General features: G+C 44.9%; 1 pseudogene; it reads left to right on the top strand.

Annotated features, from left to right (window-relative positions):
* The first annotated feature begins 4,894 nt into the window (after positions 1-4,894).
* The window catches only part of LOC130210761 (RNA-binding protein Nova-1-like), a 77,698-nt pseudogene continuing 61,157 nt past the window's right edge, over positions 4,895-21,435 (top strand).

The raw sequence follows: 21,435 nt of genomic DNA, 5'->3' as shown, positions 1-21,435 counted from the left end.
TTAGAATCTTCTCCGTGAATCGCCACCTTAACGCGGTGGAGGAGTTTGAGAGGCTCAGTGATCCTGGAGCTATGTTGTACGGGGCCCCTGGAAGGGGCTCCCAAGACAAACAGGTCTCAGGGGAGAGTCCAGACTAAGAGCGGTTCAGTTTCAATTTCAATTCAGTACATTTTATATAGCCCAATATCACAAATCCCTGACCTTTGACCTCACCTCATGGTGGTAGTAATTTCACTAAAAACATGAGAGGGTTTCTTAAAGGGGCAATTACCCCATAATGACAGGGTGGACAGCCACTGAAACATGTTCAATATGATTATGAAAATATAGCATGTATGATCAAAATGACTAACTAGTGAGTTGAAATGCTTCAGCAGTCCAACTATTGTTCTTCACTTCTTTAATAAACTTATTATTCTATTTCTTCCATACCTTTTTTGTACTTCATCTAGTCCTTCATAAATTCAGCTATAGAAACTGTTCAAATATTTTTTTTAATCAGCTCCTTCAGGAATCGAGCGGAAAGACTTTTCATATTTCTAACTGTTCAACTGTTCTTATTATAAATATTTTAGGGTTATTATTTTGAATGGGATCAAAATGGAGAAAGTCTTCAACTTTAAAAACTTCTAAGATCTTAATACTTTCAGCTAAAGACACCAATCTAATCTTCAAACTTTGACTAAACCTTCAACTATTACTGTATATTTTCAAATATTTTTTATCTTTTCAAATTTCCAAATGAATAATTTTTTTATGGAATAGAAAATGAAGGGGATCATATGGATGACATCTTAAAATCCACTTCAACTTTTTCAACTTTAAAAGCTTACAATGTCGGCATAGGTTCAGCTAAAGACACAATTCCATCTTTAAAATGTTAACAATATTGTCAGCTATAACTTTATACACACACACACACACACACATACACACACACACACACAGTTAGGAGACCTGTCCTTTTAATTTGTGGAGGTCCAACAGTGACCTGGTAATCTGCAGTATAGTATATACGTCCTAGTCTCCTTGTCCTAGCTCACAGGGGTGTCCTCGCGTTTCTCTGCCTTAATAAAAAAGGGCTATTCCGTACCCCCCCCCCCCCTCGCCCCTTTCTGCTACAACTATATTGTGTAATGTGCATGGACGGATTAAGAAACCACGGGCCCCTGGGCCTGGACGTGTCAAGGGCCCCCCCCCCACACCCGAAAAAAATGCGGAAAAAAAAGTGTAAATTTTTGTGTGTGAAAAAAGACAAAACAATTTTTAAATATACTTTTTTTTAACAACATCGCTAACAAAACAGTCCGTATGGAACAACGATACCGGAGCTGAGCAGACAACATAACGTGAATTATATGACCATGACATGAATGACTTAAGCCTAGCATATACCGGCTATGGCGCATCGTGTCATATCATCATATCAATACAAAGTTAATAACAGCTACTTCACGCAGAGGCTCTGGTTTAGGGGCCCCCTGAGCTCAGGGGCCCCTGGTGCCGGTAGGCTCGTTCGGTAATCCATCCCTCAGTAGGACTATTGGGGCCCTGTTACTGACATGAATGACTTAAGCCCAGCATATACCGGCATACGGCGCATCGTGTCATATCATCATATTCATATCAATACAATGTTAATCACAGCGACGTCACGCGCGGAGGCTCAGGCCCAGGGGCCCCCTGAGCTCATGGGCCCCTGGGCCTGGGCCCGGTAGGCCCGTTGGTTAATCCATCCCTGGTAATGTGTACCAATGATGAGGAACGAGACAATACTTGTCTGAGAAAAAGAGGTAAATTCTAACTGGCCGTGAAACAATAACGGGAGTAATGACGTCGCGCTGCTCTCCCTGCATGTTACCAGCAGGCTGCAGCAAAGCACCAGCAGATCGGTCCATCCTGAATATCCATTGAGTTGCAGTCGGCCTTGGCCCAGTGCGGGAGAACCCCCGGGAAACTGTAGACTAGAGTATGAACCCTGCGGATGACCTCGTTCTGAGAGGAAACTCACTTCCCCAAACCTTTGTCTCTGGGACGTGATGCTCCAGCTGGCTGGCGTCTCCACCTCTTCTTCACTTATTTATTTTATTTTGATTCACCGTGCAAAGCTGGGCAGGAGATTGCAGAACACAAACACCCCTGGAAACCATCTCCCCAACATGTGTTCATGCAGTCCTATAAAAACTAAAGAATGCTGCCGGTGTGCGCGCTTTACTGCTCGTGGGGCTGCTTCACTTTTTCCATGCTGCAGCAGCTTGGACTGGACGGCCTGGCAGTGCTTTTTTTTGAGGGGGGGACCCTCTCATTACGGCCTCCAACATATTTAATGTCCCTGATTCAAATAAAGATATACATATGTGTATATAAATATATGTATATGTCCAGCTGAAAGTGTGCGTGGCTCCCGGTGTCCAGCCCCCGGATAGCTGCCCTTCTATCTGTGGCGCACAATCTGCCTCGGACCGCAGCCATGGGATCCATCTGCCTCCCATTTGCCACGTATTTCCAGAGCTGGAGACGACATGGCTCAGTCACCGGTGCATTTTCTCATGGCGATGTGAAATAGTGTGAGAAGATTTGCTCTGTGTGTGAGAGTGTGTGCGTGTGCGTGCGTGTGCACATGCAGGCAGCACAATGTCACCTTGACTGCGATCCACAGGAGGCGATGAGGGCGCAACGCATCTGTACATATACCTCCAGACAGAGGAGAGAGAGGGGGAGGGAGTAGAAGGTATATGCGTGTCTGTGTGTGTGTGTGTGTGTGTGAGAGAGAGAGAGAGAGAATATGCCAAATGCGTGAGTGTGCGCGTGTGTATTTGTGTGTGTGTGTGTGTGTGTGTGTGTGTGTGTGTGTGTGTGTGTGTGTGTTAGAGAGAGAGGGAGAGGGGGGAGAGAGAGAGAGAGAGAGAGAGAGGACTGAGGCGGGTATAGCTCTCTCTCAGACAGCTCACGGTGCTGGAGGATCCCTCTTCACATTCAGGCGGAGCGAACGCAGAGATGTCAGGCGCAGCACACACAGGTGGGTCACGCAGCAGCGGAGGGGACAGGTGAGACGGGCCGGAGCCGCTCAAAAGAAAAAGGTTTCATTCATGCTTCCTCATACAGGGCTGTTGTTGTTCAGTGTCAATGCTGCAGTGTGCGAAACCAAAATCAAACACGGGATTTTCTTTTTTGGGGGGGGGGGGGGGGGGGTTGCAGGTATAGAGGCTATGCATGCCTGCAGTTGTGGCCATTAGGGTCATCAGTGTTGGTCAGAGGCAAAATAAACGAGGCAAACAACCACAGATACAAAGCACCACAATCATTTGTATTGGATTCTTTTTTTCTTTTTTCTTTTTAATGCTGCAAATGTGTGCTTTTTCCACTTCATTAAAAAAAATCACCAAGTTCATTTCCCATGCTGATTTCTCGTGTTTCAAATTCGAGCCAGAAAAATAACAAAATAAGTACATCAATGTGGGCGAGCTCTCCTCCTTCCCGCAGATGTCCAGGTGAGGTGGAGGCTCCCGCGGCCCGCTCCGGGCAGCGCGCTGCAGCCGCAGAGGACCTCAGAGCCTCCCCTCCTTCAACCGTAATTGCATCGGCTGGAGCGGAGTAAACCACATATTATATGAATACATAAATCCTCTCCTCTTCATCATCATGTGACTCCGCCGGGGCGAATGCATATCTGTGTCCTCTTCGCTCAGCCTCGGCCAATCGTGTCGCGGCTAAAAGGAGCCCCAACTCCCCCTCTCATTTATCTCGCTCTCTCTCTCCCACGACGCATTCGCGTGGCGTGGGAATTTTTATGTTCCGACCTTATTTTGTGAGGCCTGCGGGGTTTAGTGTGTTGTAATTGAGTCGACAGTGTTTATTTACATGGACGCTTGGTGAACGCCGTTATTGCAGGTTGTTGCTTTCTTTAGGATCTCGATTTACTTGACGACGCCTTTGTATGACGTGGGAAATTTGAAAATCCAAGAGTTTTTGGTTTTTAAGTGTGAGCGAGGTTTCACGTTTGAGTTGAGCTGATTCAGCTCAACGAAGACTCTTCAACATGTTATTCATATATTGATTGTGCTTTTCTTTTTCTATCAATGTTAAAGACCACTGGTGAGACGCGAACATCTTTAATATAGATCAACCTTACAAAGACAAAAAGCAAGATAATGCATTTCAGGGAGAAACATTTGAATAAAGTCATTTCACGCTTTATTAGGGGGGCGATGGGGAGGCCAGTTTTACACGGTGCCCCTGAAGGCAGCGCGAGGCCCTGTGACGTCAGCCGCTCCCCTGCGCTCCCTCTCGCAGCCAGTCAGAGAAGGGATGCTCTGAACGCAAAGACTGCAGCATCTTCACCGAGAGAACGAGCAGGAGAAAAAAAAACACACCGTCTCTTTCTACTTTCTCTCACTCTGTGTGTGTGTGTTCCTCCGGACCCTCCTCACGCAGCCCCGTCACCCCTGGGTGTCTTCACAATCGGAGTCTGGACAGGATAAGAAGAAAAGAAAATATAATAGCCCCACCATCGGATTTCATTTTGTTGTTGTTTTGTATTCTGTAAACGCTCCGGCGACCTTTCCCTTCTCTCGTCGGTTGATTCCGCCTCTTGTTTTTGTGTGAGTTGTATTTATTGTCCCGCTGGCTGTTGCGGAGCAGCGCCGCCGTCCTCTGCACTGCCTGACATGAGTACGCTCTTTTCCTTCTGGCTGCAGCGGAATGACACACACACCCGAAGCTTGATGGAAGACTGACGCTCCTGTTTGCACGTTTTGTCCCTTTCTCTCTCTCTCCGATAGCCGAGATCATTCAGCATCTGCAGAGGTTGGGGTTTTTGTTTTGTGGAGGATTTTAATCCCCCCCACCCACCCACCCACCCACCACCACCACCTCCGACTGGATCATCCGCCGCTCCAGCGTTTCTTTCTATTGTGTCCCCTGCGCAGCATCTCTTCACGCAACCGGCGCACCACCGCGGAGAAAACGCGCAGCTAATCCTTCGCCGTCCGCAAGAAACAAGCGTATTTTTTTCTTCTCTCCTCCAATTTCCTCAAATCGCTTTCGCCTTTCACCAAGGACTTCCATCTGTACGGCTACACGCTGCGTATAAATAATAATATAAAACAAACCGGGGATTTAAACGCAAACGCAGCCCAAGCATCCAAGAGCGAGCTCGAAAATGATGGCCGGCGGAGCAGTACAGCAAAACGGGGTTTTCTCAAATCCTCACCATCACAATCAACCACCGCACATGGAGTCCGATCCCCCGGACTCGCGCAAAAGACCCCTGGAGACTCCGACAGAGGCCAGCAGCACCAAACGCACAAACACAGGAGGTAAGAGCACCGGGGTGTTTTTTTTAGGGGGGGGGGGGTGAGGAGCTGTTCTGGTTTTTTTGGTGAATGTGGCTCCGTCCTGAAGCGGGCGGAGAAGGGGAAAGCGGAGCAGGTTGATTCTCGCACACGGCGGTGGTCTCCACGGCTCAGATCCGCGTACGTTTGTTTTCCAAATGCGCAGCGAAGTAAACACAGAGTCGCGTCTCGGTTTATTCTGATGAGCGCTAATTTCCATCGGCATTAAAATAACGATGGACCGCCTCTGTTTTGGTGGAAAGGGAAACAATGAGAACGACTGAGCTGCTGAGTAGGGGGGGGGGATTTGGAGGGAAGTCGTTGATCCCCCCCTCACCCCTCGCTCACATCCCAATTGTTTCAGATCAGCCGAATAGGGTGTTCCTTTATTTAATTGTGTTCATTGCTATACTGATAATTCTTCTTTTTTGCGTCTAACCACGCGCAGCACAGCCGCCGGATCGGGCTGGTGCGCGATCCGCATGCAGCCCCCCCCCCCCCTCCCCTTGCCAACGGATGACCTTGTGATAATCTCACACATCAGCCACCGTCGCCGCTTTTGTGTACAACTACACGTAAACAATAACGGCGACGTGAGAGAGGGGAGGGAGGGGGGGGGGGGCTTAAAATGCGACAGCCTCCCTGTGTCATTGCAGCATCGTCGGTCGGTTGCCAACTATATCTTGTTTTTGCTGCCCTGATTTGAATAACCTGCAGCTGGAAAGTGGGAGATGTATTTCATGTTGTCTTTCTCGCTCTAAATTGTCCAAATCATTGTTGACTTCTCTGGTTGGAGGAGATGTACACGGACATGTCACCATGGTAATCACCTTTTTTTGTTTACATACTGTCATGCGCCAAGCATTCCCCCATTACAACCGCGGCATTACAAACCATCAGTAGAGCCTCTCGTGGCCATGCACACCCTCCATCCCGGACATTCACACCGTTAAAATGTGCTATTTTACAGGCGCGTGCGCAGGAGGGGCGACGACGTGGGAGGTTTTAGGCAGACCCAAACTTTTAGTGCATGCATGGTATAATAATACTATGTGCTTGGAGAAGTCAGAGAGAAGTATGTCTTTAAGACGGAGAACATTATCCAACTTGCAACTTTAATGCAAAGATTGGGCTGATATTTGTCATATTCAATGAATTAAGTGGCATGCTATGCATGTTACTCGATTATTTTCATTAAAAAAATTAGGGGGAAAAAGTCTCCAACCCTATATCCAGAGCCTAATGGGTCACTCAGAATATCCAATGACACACAGATTGATAACAACAACAACAAATAATTAATGTATCCATACAGCCCAAAAAATGCAAAAATCAGAGATTTATTTTGACGAAAAACAATTCGCTTATTGTATCGACAAAGAACATTTTATGTCACCGCAGCTTTCTTTCAATGCAGGTTTGATCAGAGAAGAGCTTCCTTCACATTGAAGGTTGTCAACATGACTGGATGGAGAGGCGAACTATTCACCTATGAGGCGTCTTTTTAATGGCCTGATTCATCATTCCAGCATTGAAACAGCCAACAGAAGTCCCTCACCACGCTCTCCGTGTGATGGGTACTGTGGCGCTCTCAGGTCTTACCGGCAGGGTTTGGGCCTCGGGTTAACGGTGCGCAGTTTAACTCCAGGTCGAATCACTCGGAGCTCGAAGGCTCCTCCTCAGGTTGACCATCCTCCTGTCTGCAGAACAGTCGGACTGGCCCGTCCATTTAGAAAAATGAAAAGGTTGGCATGATGATGATGATGATGATGAGCATGGCCAACGAGGCTTTTACTCAGGCAGAGAGGGGGCAGCCTCCCTCAGCTAGCAGCATCAGCCCGATGACACTTGGTTGAGAGTCCTTCGCCCCTTCAGATAATCAGAAAAGAGCGATAAGCGCTCGGCTGCAGGTCTTTTGTAAAAATCTTTGCACTGACCGTTAATTCAGATTATTTTGTTTGTTTGTTTTAGGCATTCTTTTCCTATATTATAAAGCATAGACGTTATTATTTGTATTCTATAAGATGCTTTAGAGTATGTTTTTTGTGTTCATATCTTTTCTCAAGCTGCGCTCAGGCAGCAGTTTTAAAAGTTCACCACAAAAGTCAGGAGTGCTGATGAGAGATCATAACAATGGTTGTTTCTCTGTATAATTAGCTCACACCAAACAACCCCCCACCCCCACCCCAACCCCCCACCCCTGTGCTTCCTCTCTCTGTAGTGCCCTTCCTGCAGCCCCTATTTGAAACTGAAGGCAATGTATTCCCTCATCAAGACACTGAGACTCATGGTAAGAGAGACTTTGCTTTTGATCTTCTACCTATATATTTCTTAAAAATCTTTTACTTTAACCTTCTTCAATACAGGCCTGGTTCAGCAGTGACAACATGAAACATTGTACATGTCAGGGCGTTCCGATGGTGATCAAATAGGATTTAAAGTAACACCCACATGTGTTCTGCTCCCGGTCCAGGACAATGCTGATACTGTTTATATATTCTGTGTTCTATCAGTTCCATGACATTCATTTTCATGCTTTTTTACACAAACTCAGCATTAACTTTTTTTTGTCACGGTGCCCTTACATTACTGCGCTCCCAGATGAGTTCTGATGTGCTCTGATGACCTTTGACCTCATGCCAGCCATATCATCAACTACATTTGGGTTTCTACGGTCTCCACTGCTTCTGTTTTACATGTTGGTTTGGCGCGTGTGCTCAGAGTGTGCTGTGTGATGGCGTGTTGAGTGGCGCTACATGTGCCCCCCCTCTAATCCAGCAACCCCCAAAACACATTCTTATCTCTGCTGCCCCTCGCCCCGACCCAGCAGGGCTCTCCTCCACATTAAAGGGATTCTGGTTCCTCTCATCGTGCACATATATGATCAGAGATGCTTAATGAGCCCGCTGTTAATATTTGATTTATTTCAGCGGTTTTAAACTTGGATCATTTTCAAAGCCAAATCAGCGGGATTGGCTAGGAGGAGAAAAAGGAAAAATCTTCACGTCGTTCCATAATTAATCTTTAATGAAAACATATATTTAGAGAGTAAAGCATGTCATTTCTTCTTTTGAAGTGTCGGGCGCTGGAGCCAGGACATGAGGTGCAAGGGTGGCAATATATTATGATGATAATATATTTACATTATGGCGTTTCTTGGCCTCAACAAAATCACAAATTTGAGTCTCTTTTTGGTGGAAAAGAAAAGAAAACAAGGATAACATTTTCCAACTGATATTTGTTGAAATTATATTGTATATAGTATAACCGTGGAACAGAAAGGACTCAGATTCATTCAAAAGAAATGCAGCTTGTATAAACCATGAAGGAGTCTTACGTAAGCACGAACAAAAATGAATTGGATGGTGTTTATTTTCTTTTTTTCCTGCAATTTTCATCGTAGGTGGTCAGAAAAATTAACATGCAAGCATGCGGGGGGAGAGGGGAGGAGAGGGGGGAGGAGCCTACAGGTTTAACAGTCAGGGGAAACGTTTGCTGACCTAGACGTGCAGCAGACCTCTCGGTCCTTTCATCACTTTGTGTGACGGTCTCTCCTCTCCCGTCTGCGGGATGTAATACATTCATTAAGCAAATGGATGGACTGGCAAGGAGGCATTGGAGGGAGAAGAGGAGGAGGAGGGGGGGGGGGCCTTGAAATGCCCTTGCCAAGTAACATTGGGGGACTTGCAGGACAATTTCTGTGTGTGTGTGTGTGTGTGTGTGTGTGTGTGTGTGGTCCTTGTGCTTGTGTTCTACGGGGACTTGAGAGCGTATATGCCGGACGCATGCGCCCTGGCTGCACTGTGCGGGACGAGGCCCTTTGTCGCTCGTCTTCTGTTGCTGAGCTGGAACATGTTTTTCATTTCGAGTTAAAACATTACATTCGTACAAACGGAGAGCTGAGCTGCCTTCCCTCGTGTCGATCAGCTGTCGGCAGCAGCCTCACATTTGGCTTTGAGTGTCGACGGCGACGTCTTTCCAGAAGACGTTTTTTACAAAAAACATACAGCGAGTGCTCGATGCCTTGAGGGTTGAGCAGCGAGCGGTTTTGGAGCGCGCGGCTCACCCTCGTGTTTTACCCCCGGAACGCGGCGCTCTCCTCTGCGGACATGCATGGTCCTTCACTCTCCTCTCTTCCTCTCTCATTCTCCTTCATCTTCCTCTTCCTTCTCATCCATACTAATCACGGTCTACTTCAGACCATCACGACTGCACTATCCCCGTCCTCCTTCACCCCCCCCCCCCCATCGCTACTCCCCCACCCCCTTCATCAATCGGCGGCGGCTGCCATTGACGATGCTCGCTTGGCAACCGTTGTCGATCGATTTTCTCCTCCGCTATTGGTGTGTGTGTGTGGGGTGTTGGGTGTGTGGGGTCTCTGCCTCTGGTGGCTACAAAACTCTCCTTCTCCACCCTCTTCCTCTTTTTTTCCTTTTTTTTTTCAACACACTGCGTCAAAGTAAAAAAAAGCAAAGAAGCCATTGTAAAGGGTGGGGTGAAGGCGGCGAGAGGTGGGAATGTTCCCACAAAAGGAGGCGTGCGATTGGTGGAGCGAGACGCCGCTCGCAGCTCAGCTGCTCGCTGATAGGTGAGGAGAGCGGGGCGGCGATGAATATGGATAAGGGAGAGCGATGAAAGGGGCCGATGCAGCGAGGGCGACTGAAGGGGTCCCTCCTCCTCTGAAATAGTCTCAGTACGTGAACAATACACACACACACACACAGACTGGAGGAGGAGAAAGGAGGCGGCTGCTTCAGTTATCTTTGTTAGCATAGCCACCACGTCTGCTTCGATTACGCAGACGCCCTGACGATAGGGATCGCTTCAGTAAGGAGGCGTTTGATTGGCTCTCCCCGAAGATGTTGTTCTGATGAAAAGAGATGGAGGTATCACCCCGTCTGTCACCGACCAGGACTTCGTATCCTATTCCTATTCATATATATATTCATGCTACTACAATTGTTATGGTGACCTGGTCTAAACATCTATTTTCGTTGCATAATTTATTCTGATTTTTGTCTCCAAAAAATATTTTCAAATAACTGGAGCCCACTATTATTTTTAAAGAGTTGTGTTATTTTCCTGATTGAATTGCTCTCTGTTTAAAAAAGAAAAACAAAAACAGCCTCGATAGCATCTTGAGAAAAAAAACCAAGTTCATTTGTGATTCGGTGACACTGATAAGAACATAATGTCGAGGAGATCAACCCCTCACTCCTTTTCTCAACCCTTCCCCAAATGTTTGATTCCTCAAAGAGTCACGAGAATGTTACGGGATGTCGTGTAGCGATTAAGAAAGCAGAGGGCACGCTGAAAGTCACCGCCTGAAATGTCGAATCTGAGCCGAATGAAGGCTGTGGGAAAAGAGAAAAGAGAAAAGAGAAAAGCGGCGGCGCTGCGGAGGCTGAGAAGAGGACGACGAGGATGGAGATATTTCCTCCCGTGAGCTTGGTGCGTTCATGAGTGACGACGGCCATCTTTCCAGATCCGAGACAGCTGGTCGGAGCCTCGCTGTTGGAGAGCTTTACATGCTTGTGTGTGTGCGTGTGTGTGTGTGTGCGTGTGTACGTGTGAATGCTACCCCTCAACAAAAGAGCAGAGTAGAGGACTGGAGGGGGTGTGTTAGACAAAGCATGCCCCCTCCCTTAACTCTCCCTGCTTAGGGGAGATGAATATTTTCCAACTCCCCAGAGCTCACAGCCCCCATACCAGAGCCCCCCTTTCATCAGCCCGGCTGTGTTCACACAGATACACTTCAGACCCCCGTCCCCCTCCCCCTCCTTTAATGCAGGATTCACATGATGTTTCCACACAAAGCTGCACAGAAGATTCTGATCTGGACCGCTCATCTGCATTTGACCTTGGGAATTAAAAATTGCTGATTGGACACATTTAGAGCGGATATTCTGATACATGTCAAAACCCTTTTCAGGGTTTATTCTCACATTTGCGATCTCGTCTAGGCGACAACATATCATCAAGAGAATTTAGATCATCATCAGTTTTATTGTGTTGCGAGTGTCAATTCTAAATAAATGCTTCATATATATATATAGATATATACACAGACTCCATTTACTCATGAAATAGACAAATACCAATCGGGGTTCCTCGATAGTTTAATAACAAATATGTCACTTAAATATAATTAGTACTAAAGATAAAAATTGGAAGCTGGCATATACATATTACATACAAACATATTTCGTTGTCATCGAGAACCGTATTAAATTAGTGTAACATTGTATGTGTTTGCTCCTGCCATGGTACCAAATATATATTAAGCACAAGACGTCAAACCTCCGTAGTTAATGTTTAATAAGTCTCATTTGACCTCTAATCCTTTATTGTGAAGCGCTTTGTGCTGCGTGGCGTCTACGAAAGATGCTCCACAGATAACGTTCATTCGTATTATTGTTCACAATTCAGCATGAACACGCAAAGCCGTGACACAAACAAATAAATGTGAAACAAATGCAAGTCCAACAACTTTTAGAGAACAATTTAATTATTTTTTTGCTTTTAATGTGTACTTAACAAACGAGTCACTGGGAATAGGCTGCATACCAACAGGAACACTTTAAAGACTCAGTTCCTCTATTTCTGCTATGAAGAGGCGACTGGAGGTGTGTTTGTCAGAGTGAAGCTGATGAGTGTAAAACAGAACATGAGAAATTATTTGTGATCTTAAGCGGCCCCCACCCCCCACCCCCAGCTCCGCCCTGCAAGCCTGTGGACACCAGATCCCAGGATTTGAGCCTCCAATCCCCAAGCATGGCGAGCCTATTCTGGGCCTGGCGGGTCCACAGGGGCCTTAGCAACAGATTGGACTGTTTACTCATCCAGATATGTCGTTGTGGAGGACAATTTATTATTAAAATGACCCCCCCAAAAAAAGAAGAAGAAGGATCCCAAATGTGTCCATCTTGACTGCTGGATAAAAGAGACACGCTGTTGTCAAATTTTTATAATGCGTAAAACGAGATGTGTCCGTGTGTTGTTTAAAGCTGTAAAAACATAGACCCCCATCAATGAGTGGGGAACCCTGTACACAGCTGCAGACACAGTCTGTTACCATGAGAACAAAAGTTCAAACACTCCCAAAATTGTCTCCAATTGCTGCATAACGTGGCTGTTTGATTGTCTTTTTTCAGAATGCTAAACAAATTGTTGGACATTATTTCACGGTTAGATAGACGACCCAATATGCTTTGCTTGCAGTATGTCGAGACGCTACATCTTGAACTGATAGCCTGCGCAGTGCCGTGCTGCTCTCTCTTCGACATTCAGGTCATTGTCGTTCCCCACAGTGTCTTGCATCCTTTTAGGAAGCCCTCCAAATGCTCCCTCCTTTGTGACGGCTAAAACATTAAGAGGTAATCAGTAACAATCACCACATCTGTAATTATAGAAGGAATGAAAGTTTACACGCTCATTATGTTGTCAGCGTGAGCCGCTCGCTGCACACAAGAGGCTGAGACGCTGGATCTGTTATTATGCTTCATATCAACAAGTGCCAAAAATAGTAGCAGAGAACAATGAATCTTCCATCATGCTGAGGCATCAGGTCCTCTCAACATGTTATTAATTGGGTTATTTTCAACCAGGAAATGTTGGCATTGTACATCTCTGAAAATCACAGACATGATGAATGTCAGCGTTTATGAAGCAGAAAAGTTTCATAATTGTGTATCAAGCCCACGACACATGGTTGTAGAACATTTTGTTCAGTTTCGGCAGCATAAGTACGAAGTGAAGATTAGAAAAACATCATGGCTTGTGTTCAAATGAAAGAGCATAATGTAACAGCATCGCAACAGAGCAGTGGAACAGCGCAACGTAAGAGTTAAACGTAACATAGTAACCTAACAGAATAACCTAATAGAATAACTTAATCGAGTGATGTAATCTACTAACGTATTTAACGTGTCATAAATAAACAACAAAAGCCTTTTGAGCACTGTACCACTGTCAGTGTGGATTTGTTGCTTTATTCTTGAAAAAACAGACCCCCCCCCCCCCCCCCGACATTTCATCCAAACTCCCATAAGTAGATCACTTTTTATTCAACGTGCTGAGTGGGCGAGTGCTCCATGACCTCTATTGTATTTTGAGGTTAGCATCGACACTTATGCTGCTTATCATGCCTGGTTAGGTTGGCCTGCATGAGTATCACCTGCCCACCTGGGATGTGGGATGACAGACTGAAGGGAGCATCAGGTATAATTACGCATAATTATAATTTGCAACTGTAACAGGTAGAGAAATGAGGCCTGGCTTTTCCGAAACTGTGGTAATAAAATATGGAACCAAACTCTGCTCTATGTGGGCGAGGGGTGGGTGGGATGACATGAGGATGATGGGCAGCATCATTGCACAGCATTAGGGTTTACATTTGTGTGCTCCACAGTGAGGTTGATGAAGTTACAATTGGGACCGAGATGACTCAAATGAGAAAGAAGATTTGCTTGAAGTCTATTTGTCAGTCTCACATTTGGTGGAACACAGTAACAGCATCGCGTCCTTGAGGACGGAGCATACGATTCTGCTCGTGTGTCCGAGATGTTCAAGATGCTCTTTAATGCTGCTCGCCAAGAGCTTTTACTCTATAACCAGAAGGATAGGTAAAAATATGCTCCTAAAAAAGATGCACAGCTCTTTGAGCTCGGACCGTTATGTTTCAGGGGCTTTAAAAAAGAGCTGATGAACCTGAGACAAGAGGAATGCTGATAACGCCTCTCTGTAAACAGGACCATCCAGCACGGAGCAGTGTGGGAGGAAGAGAGGCAGAAAGTGTAGCACTTGGTTTTTTTTTATTGCAAAAAATAAAAATCTATCTTGAAGTTCATATCTCTGAAAATTGAGTCATGGCAGTTATCAAGCTTATTTCCAAAGAGTAATTCAATATGTGTTACATAACCCTGTTAACAAACTCAACACTGGAGATCTGCAGCGCTGTTTCATGATACAGAGGAGTTTATGTTTGCACTTTTTGGGGCATCCTAGCATGTGAAACTGCTATTTTAGAGACATATAGCACAGACGTGCTCCTAAAATATTTTCTGAATGAGAAATAATCGCCGATCTGGATTTATAGCATGCACGTTCACAGGATGTAAGTTATATCATTTTGTTTTCATGTCAGTTTGTTTTAGTATAATTTGAAGTTTGGAAATCTTGTCCGAGGCTTCATTTAGAAATCCATTTTTCACTGTTTGCCATGGCAACACGTGCAAGTGTCACAGATAACCGATATGAGTGATGAGCATGATTAGTCACTTATTACATGCTCTCTTCTAAATGATGAGTCATGTTGTCTAGGTGACGTGGGCTTGTTTATGAGGCATCGGAAACAGTCTGTTTGTGGAGGGGGTGTTTGTCTGTGCGTGTGCGATCGTATCTGTTTTGTGCGTGCAATTCATACACGTGTGTGTGTGTGTGTTTCATATTTACCAATTCCCCTGCCTTATTAATACAGGCTGGTTATAATTAACTAGCCTCTATCTAAAGCGGGTCAGTCCAGGGCTTTGTACTCAAAGTGGGTCACTGCAGCACACTGAGGAGAGGAGGATAAGGAGGAGATAGAACAAGAGGATAGGAGAAGAGAGGAGGATGAGGAGAGGAGGGAGGAGAGAGAACAAGATGAGAGGGAAAGAGAAGAGAGGGAGGTAACAAGGACTGAGAGGAAAGAAAGCAACACAAGAGAAAACAAAAGGAGGATATAAAAGGAAAAGAGGAGGAAAGGAACGAAGCTTAAAAAAGAAATAGAAAGGTAAGAAGGAGAAGACACGACAGTTTTAGGCCTCGACCATGTGACATGTCATCAAGCAAACAGAAGTGCTGCTTTGAGCGTTGTTCATAAGAGAGAGCAGGAACGTAATGGGCACAACGAGCGCCACTTCATTGTTGCAGCTAATTAGACTAAAACGAAAATAAGACAGTATCAAGATAATAGGAAGTTGATGAGGAGCCTGTTCTGAAAACCAAGAAGCGCCTCATCGGGAAACTGCAATCAGGCTGTGTCGTCCCACAGTGCGGCTGGCGTGGGACTCTGAAGCGCTCAAGGCCTAAAAGTTCCATTCAGAACACACGATTTGCAGGAGAAGCACGTCTGCTGCTGGAAGTGGAGCACATTCAACAAATGGCCCTGAATAACAATAGAAAGAGAACTTTCTTCAACCTAAAAGAAGCTGCTTCCAGTCTGTGTATAGTAGCTGTGCACCATTCTGTGACCAATACATTCGACTCGTCCACGCTCCGGATCATTAATCACCTGTCAGGGGGCTCTGCTTCTGAGAAATGCTCGTCGAAACTCTGAAGTCAGAGGACGAAGGAGAGAAGAGAGAAACGAACAGAAGGACGAAGAGTAGGAAGCAGAGAAAGATCATCGTCGCGGAGGCGTTTTATTTTTGGAAACATCCCGTTGCATCTCCAGTTGGTGAGAAGGCCGGAAGGGAAAAGCGTTTCGCGTTAAGCTGGTAGCACATCAGGGAATCCTCAATTAACACACGCTTTTAACGAGCCCGCTTCGGCAACTGTGTGTGTGTGTGTGTGGGGGGTTGTGTTTTTTTGTTGTTGCTCTACATATACGTCCACATCTGAGTTCCCTGCAGTTAGTATTTCATCACTAGCAGGGCAGGGGAGTGTCAGGTTCCCTGTCTGTGTGCTCATGCTTTGACTTGGCTGAACACCCAGAGAGGAGAACAGAGCCCACCCAGTGTGACTGGACCACGGCAAGCCCTCCACGAGGGGCGGAGCCTTTTTCGGTATTTGAAAGAAGAGACTGTCTCTCTTGGGAAACTATTAACAATTAAGACAAGTGTTGTGCAAAATAAATATATTTTTTGCAGTTAAGAGTACAAGAAAGGACACTGGCCCAGACTTACAGTGTCATATGGAATTGGGCTTCGGCTCTAGCGGTTCCTCATTATCTTCATGTCGCACGGAGTTGCAGTCATCAGCGTAAGGGGCTTGAGAGTCGGACGCTGAAACATAACATGACGCCAAATGAGCCTGGAAAAAGTCAGACGTTCGACGCAAGTGAACAAATCGAATAGTTATATTATCGATTCAGAGTGTTTTTAACAATCACGTAGACAAATAATCATAAATGGGAAAATCAAACTCATTACTAAATGATTGTGCGAATCAACCTGAACAGAGGCCCGATGAGCCCGAATAAGAAGCGCGTCTTTAAATAATTACATGTATTTATAGCGAGGCGTCACAAACACCTCCATTCCCCTGAGTGTTAACGGAGTTACGTCTACTCAGAGGCCTCAAACGGTGCGCTCCAAAAAATTAAAGCAGGATATTGTAATGTGTGTATTTTTTACAGTTCGCTGTCTCGCCGACGGAGACCGGCGGTTGTGAGAGAGAGTGTGCCCCTGTAATAATAATCCTATTTTAATCTGCCTCCTGAGGTTCTGTGTCCTGGATTATCAAATATGACAGACGCTGCTGGGGAGGGAAGCAGGGATCCAGTGAATCAGTTCAAAGAGACACAACGCTACACAATCTAATGAAAGGTCTCTTATCGAAGTAAGGAAAATAATAGAACCTACTTTTAATTTTGCTGGCATAAAGGCAAATTAATTTTATGTCATTGTTTCAGCGTGTGATTTTAAATACTAAAATAAAATAGCTACATGGTGATACATTCATATTTTGTCCAATGGGTTTAAAGAGCCAATTCAACAAACATACAAAACATTACGACTGATAGCAACATCTCTCCATACAGATAGTTTGGGTTTGAGATTAAAAATGACATTAAGATATTACATTTTACAATGCAGGTGAAAGGAATTTAGTCTAGCTGTCCAATGCACTGAAGAATAGATACGGTGTCTCTCTCCATTTAAACTTTTATATTGACATGTTTTCTTTGAGAATGTATGCTGAATTACATCCATGCACAACTAGCATTTTCTAGAGAGCGACATGCTACATATCACTGTCTTTTATTTACTTCAGATTGTGGGCAATTCGTCTGGTTTGAAAGCAAACTATCGGTACAAACAGAGGCGTTTCGGTGAAACAGCCCTTCAAAGGAGAAACGCCGAGGGGCCGAGTGCGAGGCGGCGCCACTCTTTTGTCGACCTGCAGCTTGTTGACATCATCGCCATGGCAACAAAGGCTGGTCCGTTGCAGAGTGGGAGGGATTTGTTCCCGTGTACACACTGGTATCTGACGGACCTCTGACACGACGCCTCCACATCTGTTACTGTATGTGCTTCTTCCTGATAAATTACAGAGGGAGGAAGACAGCGGCCGTGGGCTGGGAGGTTCAGGTCGGCAAATTATGAAAATGAAAAGACAAACATGAACTTTAACGTGTTATCAGAGTCAAATTGCATTCCATAAAGATGGAAAGCGCATTTCCCCCCCACGTTTGTTTTAACGTATCACAAATATGTTTCCAGTCATAGTCAGTGGAGTTCGAGTGAGGAGGAGGAAATCAAACCAACACAGGACCCAGGAGTCAAAGGGGACTTATTTTGGGATTTCTTTTTACTTTGATTTTACACAGATTTGAGATATTAAAATGTAATTAATTAATTGCAAAATGCAGGTGAATGGATTTGAGTTCTGCTGCAAAAAAAAGCTAAAAAAACAACTTTGTAGAAGACGAGCCGGATGTCGTCGCCTAGAACCGCCGCGATGTTCGCTCCTTCTTAGTTTGTTTTTAATAAATCAGATGGATCAGCTGTGAAAGTGAAGAAATGGATACAAACATCTGACTCTATGCTCGCCTGCTTCGTGTGTTGTTGAATATCTGCACGTGTTAATAAATGCATGTGTGTGTGTGTTGTGGCAGGAAATTTGGTGTGATGCTTTCGCGAGGCGTCGCATCCGCAAGCGCCGGCCGAATCTGATTTGCTTTGATAAGAAAAGCAACGGGCAGTGTTTTTTTAATCAGCCCCCCCTCAATATACCCCTTCCTCACGCCGAGGCTGTTGATGAGGTACCGAATCCTCGGGGGTCCCGAGACGCCCAAATTAGATGGAGATAACGGGAATCATCAGATTGTTGGAATAATTAGTTGTCAAGGATATCAGTCATCGTCTGACGTGATTGGACGGATTTATGCATCTCGGGGAAGCTTCGGATGGCCGGCTGAGAGGGAGGAACAGTATTCTGCGGCGGCATCTGTTTTGTGTAAAAATTGCAGAAAATGATCACAAACTCAAAAAGACTCTGGAAACAAATGGCGGGCATGAGGGCAACGGTCCACACAGACTGATAATGCACACAAGCGTTTAGCATCATGTTCCTTCTTCAGCTTCATGTGTAGTTAAAAACAACATGAACTGCAGTGGCTCTCTCTCTGACTTCCTGTTTTCCTGTTTTCTGCTGCAGAGGAAGGCGAGTATTTCCTGAAGGTTTTGATTCCCAGCTATGCGGCCGGCTCCATCATCGGCAAGGGAGGTCAGACCATCGTCCAGCTGCAGAAAGAGACCGGAGCCACCATCAAACTGTCCAAATCCAAAGACTTCTACCCGGGTAAGACACCGCAACCACCGCTACTGCTGCATGGACGGATGGATGGATGGATGGATGGAGGAAGAGCTTGTGAAAATAAAGGAAAACTTCATCCTGAGATACTTTTACACTGTTAATTCACTCACTCACTTCATTCTCACGCATATGACATAATTCACAAGACCAAAACAGACAAGCACAAAACACAACAGCACAATAAAAGGAATAATTTTAATGCTATACTATTTATGATTTGCCTATTTGTCCTTAACATACTGGACATGTGAAGTTGGCCAAAATAAAAAAATGTGCCATCAAATATCAAAATCCGGCACATGAAATACAAGATGCAACAACAATGCCTTTTTTTCAACAGAGTTGATGTGTTACAAGGTGGAGTTTTGCTTCATCAGCAGTACAATAAATAAATATATGTACTCTATATTTGAACCATGACAGATGGAGAGATATTGATATTTGATGTCATTGGCGGTTGAATGAGAAACAGTGAAAATAGACAATGAGCAGCGATGAACAAAAAAATAAATAAATGGATGGATCAGTTTTTAATGATGTTAAAACACACATGGACTGACACACACACACACACACAACATTAACAGTAGTTTCTTCTCACATAAGTACTGTTGACGTCCTGCTTGTGAGAGCCTCATTTCAACACCGTGGGATAGATTTATGGATTCATAAAGGCTACGTCGTCCCTGTGTGTGAGTGTGTACTTGTGCATCTATCTTTGAGAGAACCTTTGGAAAAGGGAGGACATCATCACTTCTACAAACACTTGTTTTAGGGATTAGTCTAGGGTTGTGGTAAAGGTTGGGTTCAGGCCTTTAGTTGTGATGGGTAAGGGGCTTTTTTGATTGTGGACCACACACAGAACAATGTTAGGAGTCACGGGCCAAACAATAACACATGTGTAGTTCTTTAAAACATTAACAATGCAAACAAATCTGTGTTTCTACATCAGAAAAACACATGGGCCATAACAAATATGTTGCTATCATAACGACTCAAGAGTCTTCTGCTCTTCAATTAAATTGAAATTATTTAAACAAATGTCAAATCTAATACAGTTCATGCCAACTTCAAATAAGATGCTGTTAATGTGTAAATCTATGAATAAGTAGAGTTTAAAGAGGCAGAATTTGTCAAATGTAATTTTCTGTTCATGGTCTGAGCTTCCACTTCCACAAGATTAGGATGTATTTGTAAACATAAGACGTAAACCTGTAAGTCGAATATTAAGATGCAAAAGACAGAACTGGCAGGAATGGCAGAATATTGCTGTTCAGACAGAAGTAACGACCCTAAATCTAGTTGACATCTTGTGTTTGAACTATGACGTGCAGTGTGCATACAGTGCAAGTTAAAAGGAATAGGTTCGAGCCATATTCTTGTCCATAAAAATACAATTTTAAAAAATCGCCATTTAAAAATAAGCCGCTGTTGGCCAGTGGCCATAGTTAGGGATGTGTGTGTGTGTGTGTGTGTGTGCCCTAAGTTTGCGTTGACAGAGGTTGTGAGTCCTGAGGGACAGAGGGGCATTGACTGGGCTCACATTGCACCTCCCCCCAACACACACACACACACACACATACACACACACACACACACTCACAGATACGCACACACAGTCCAACAGATCAGGATTACAGGATCAGAGGTGAAATTGTATTAATTCTGTCCTGGAGCAGTGAGGTGTGTGTGTGTGTGTGTGTGTGTGTGAGGGGGGGTTGTGTGACATCCTGCTCATACAGGCTGAGTCCTGCTGGGAGTCTCGAGGGTTGCGTTGTTGGTCTGATGTCTGAGCTGTTGAGGAAACGAAATGCTGTGAAACCAAACACGTGACAGCAAAATACATTCGAAAATAATTCTAATCTAAGAAAACTATTTATTTCCCCTGAATACATATATATAATATATGTTTCGCAATAAAAGGCTGCCTCTTGACACCGAGTGATATAACTCACAGAGGTGTTTCACGCATGCCAGGAGGGGAACGCTTTGACCGCAAACGGACAAATTGTGTCCCGAAAAAAACCGTGTCTCTCTGTGGTTCGACTCCTTCCATGCCGCCACTTTGCACAACCTCAAACCACGTGGGGAAACAATCGCGGCGCAGGTTTTTTACTGCCTTCACAGTTCAGCTGTGTGTGCTCAGCGGCAGGTGTCGGAGTGATTCAGTGCGGTGGAAAGTATTTCTACGACCCAAAATCTATTACTACGATGCATTCCTTTCCCCTCTGAAGTAATATTTTCTCGACCTCCCATGTGCTGTCGTAGAGCCTGCGGAGTCTCTGATGTAATCGACCGCCCCTCGAGCCGAATACAGAACGGGGTTTCTCCGGCTCTGCTGCAGGGACTGGCATACGTCTCAGAGCTGTTGCAGAGTTGAGTTGCTCTCTGTGTGACAGCAACACAACTCTGCTGAATACATCTTTTAATGAGGCAATCGTCAATCAGCTATGTCCCATGTTTTTGACACCGGCTCAAAAGTATTACTTTAAGGCTTTGCCTAACACTTTTTTGCTTTAACAACAATAAAAAATACAGACGGAGATTGATTTTTATTAAAATGAATGAAGAGTAGATGTGA

This window comes from Pseudoliparis swirei, chromosome 20 (assembly GCF_029220125.1).
Source record: "Pseudoliparis swirei isolate HS2019 ecotype Mariana Trench chromosome 20, NWPU_hadal_v1, whole genome shotgun sequence".
In the NCBI taxonomy this organism is placed as follows: Eukaryota; Metazoa; Chordata; class Actinopteri; order Perciformes; family Liparidae; genus Pseudoliparis; species Pseudoliparis swirei.
The sequence above is the reverse complement of the archived record's forward strand: the minus strand, read 5'-3'. Positions and strand labels throughout refer to the sequence as shown.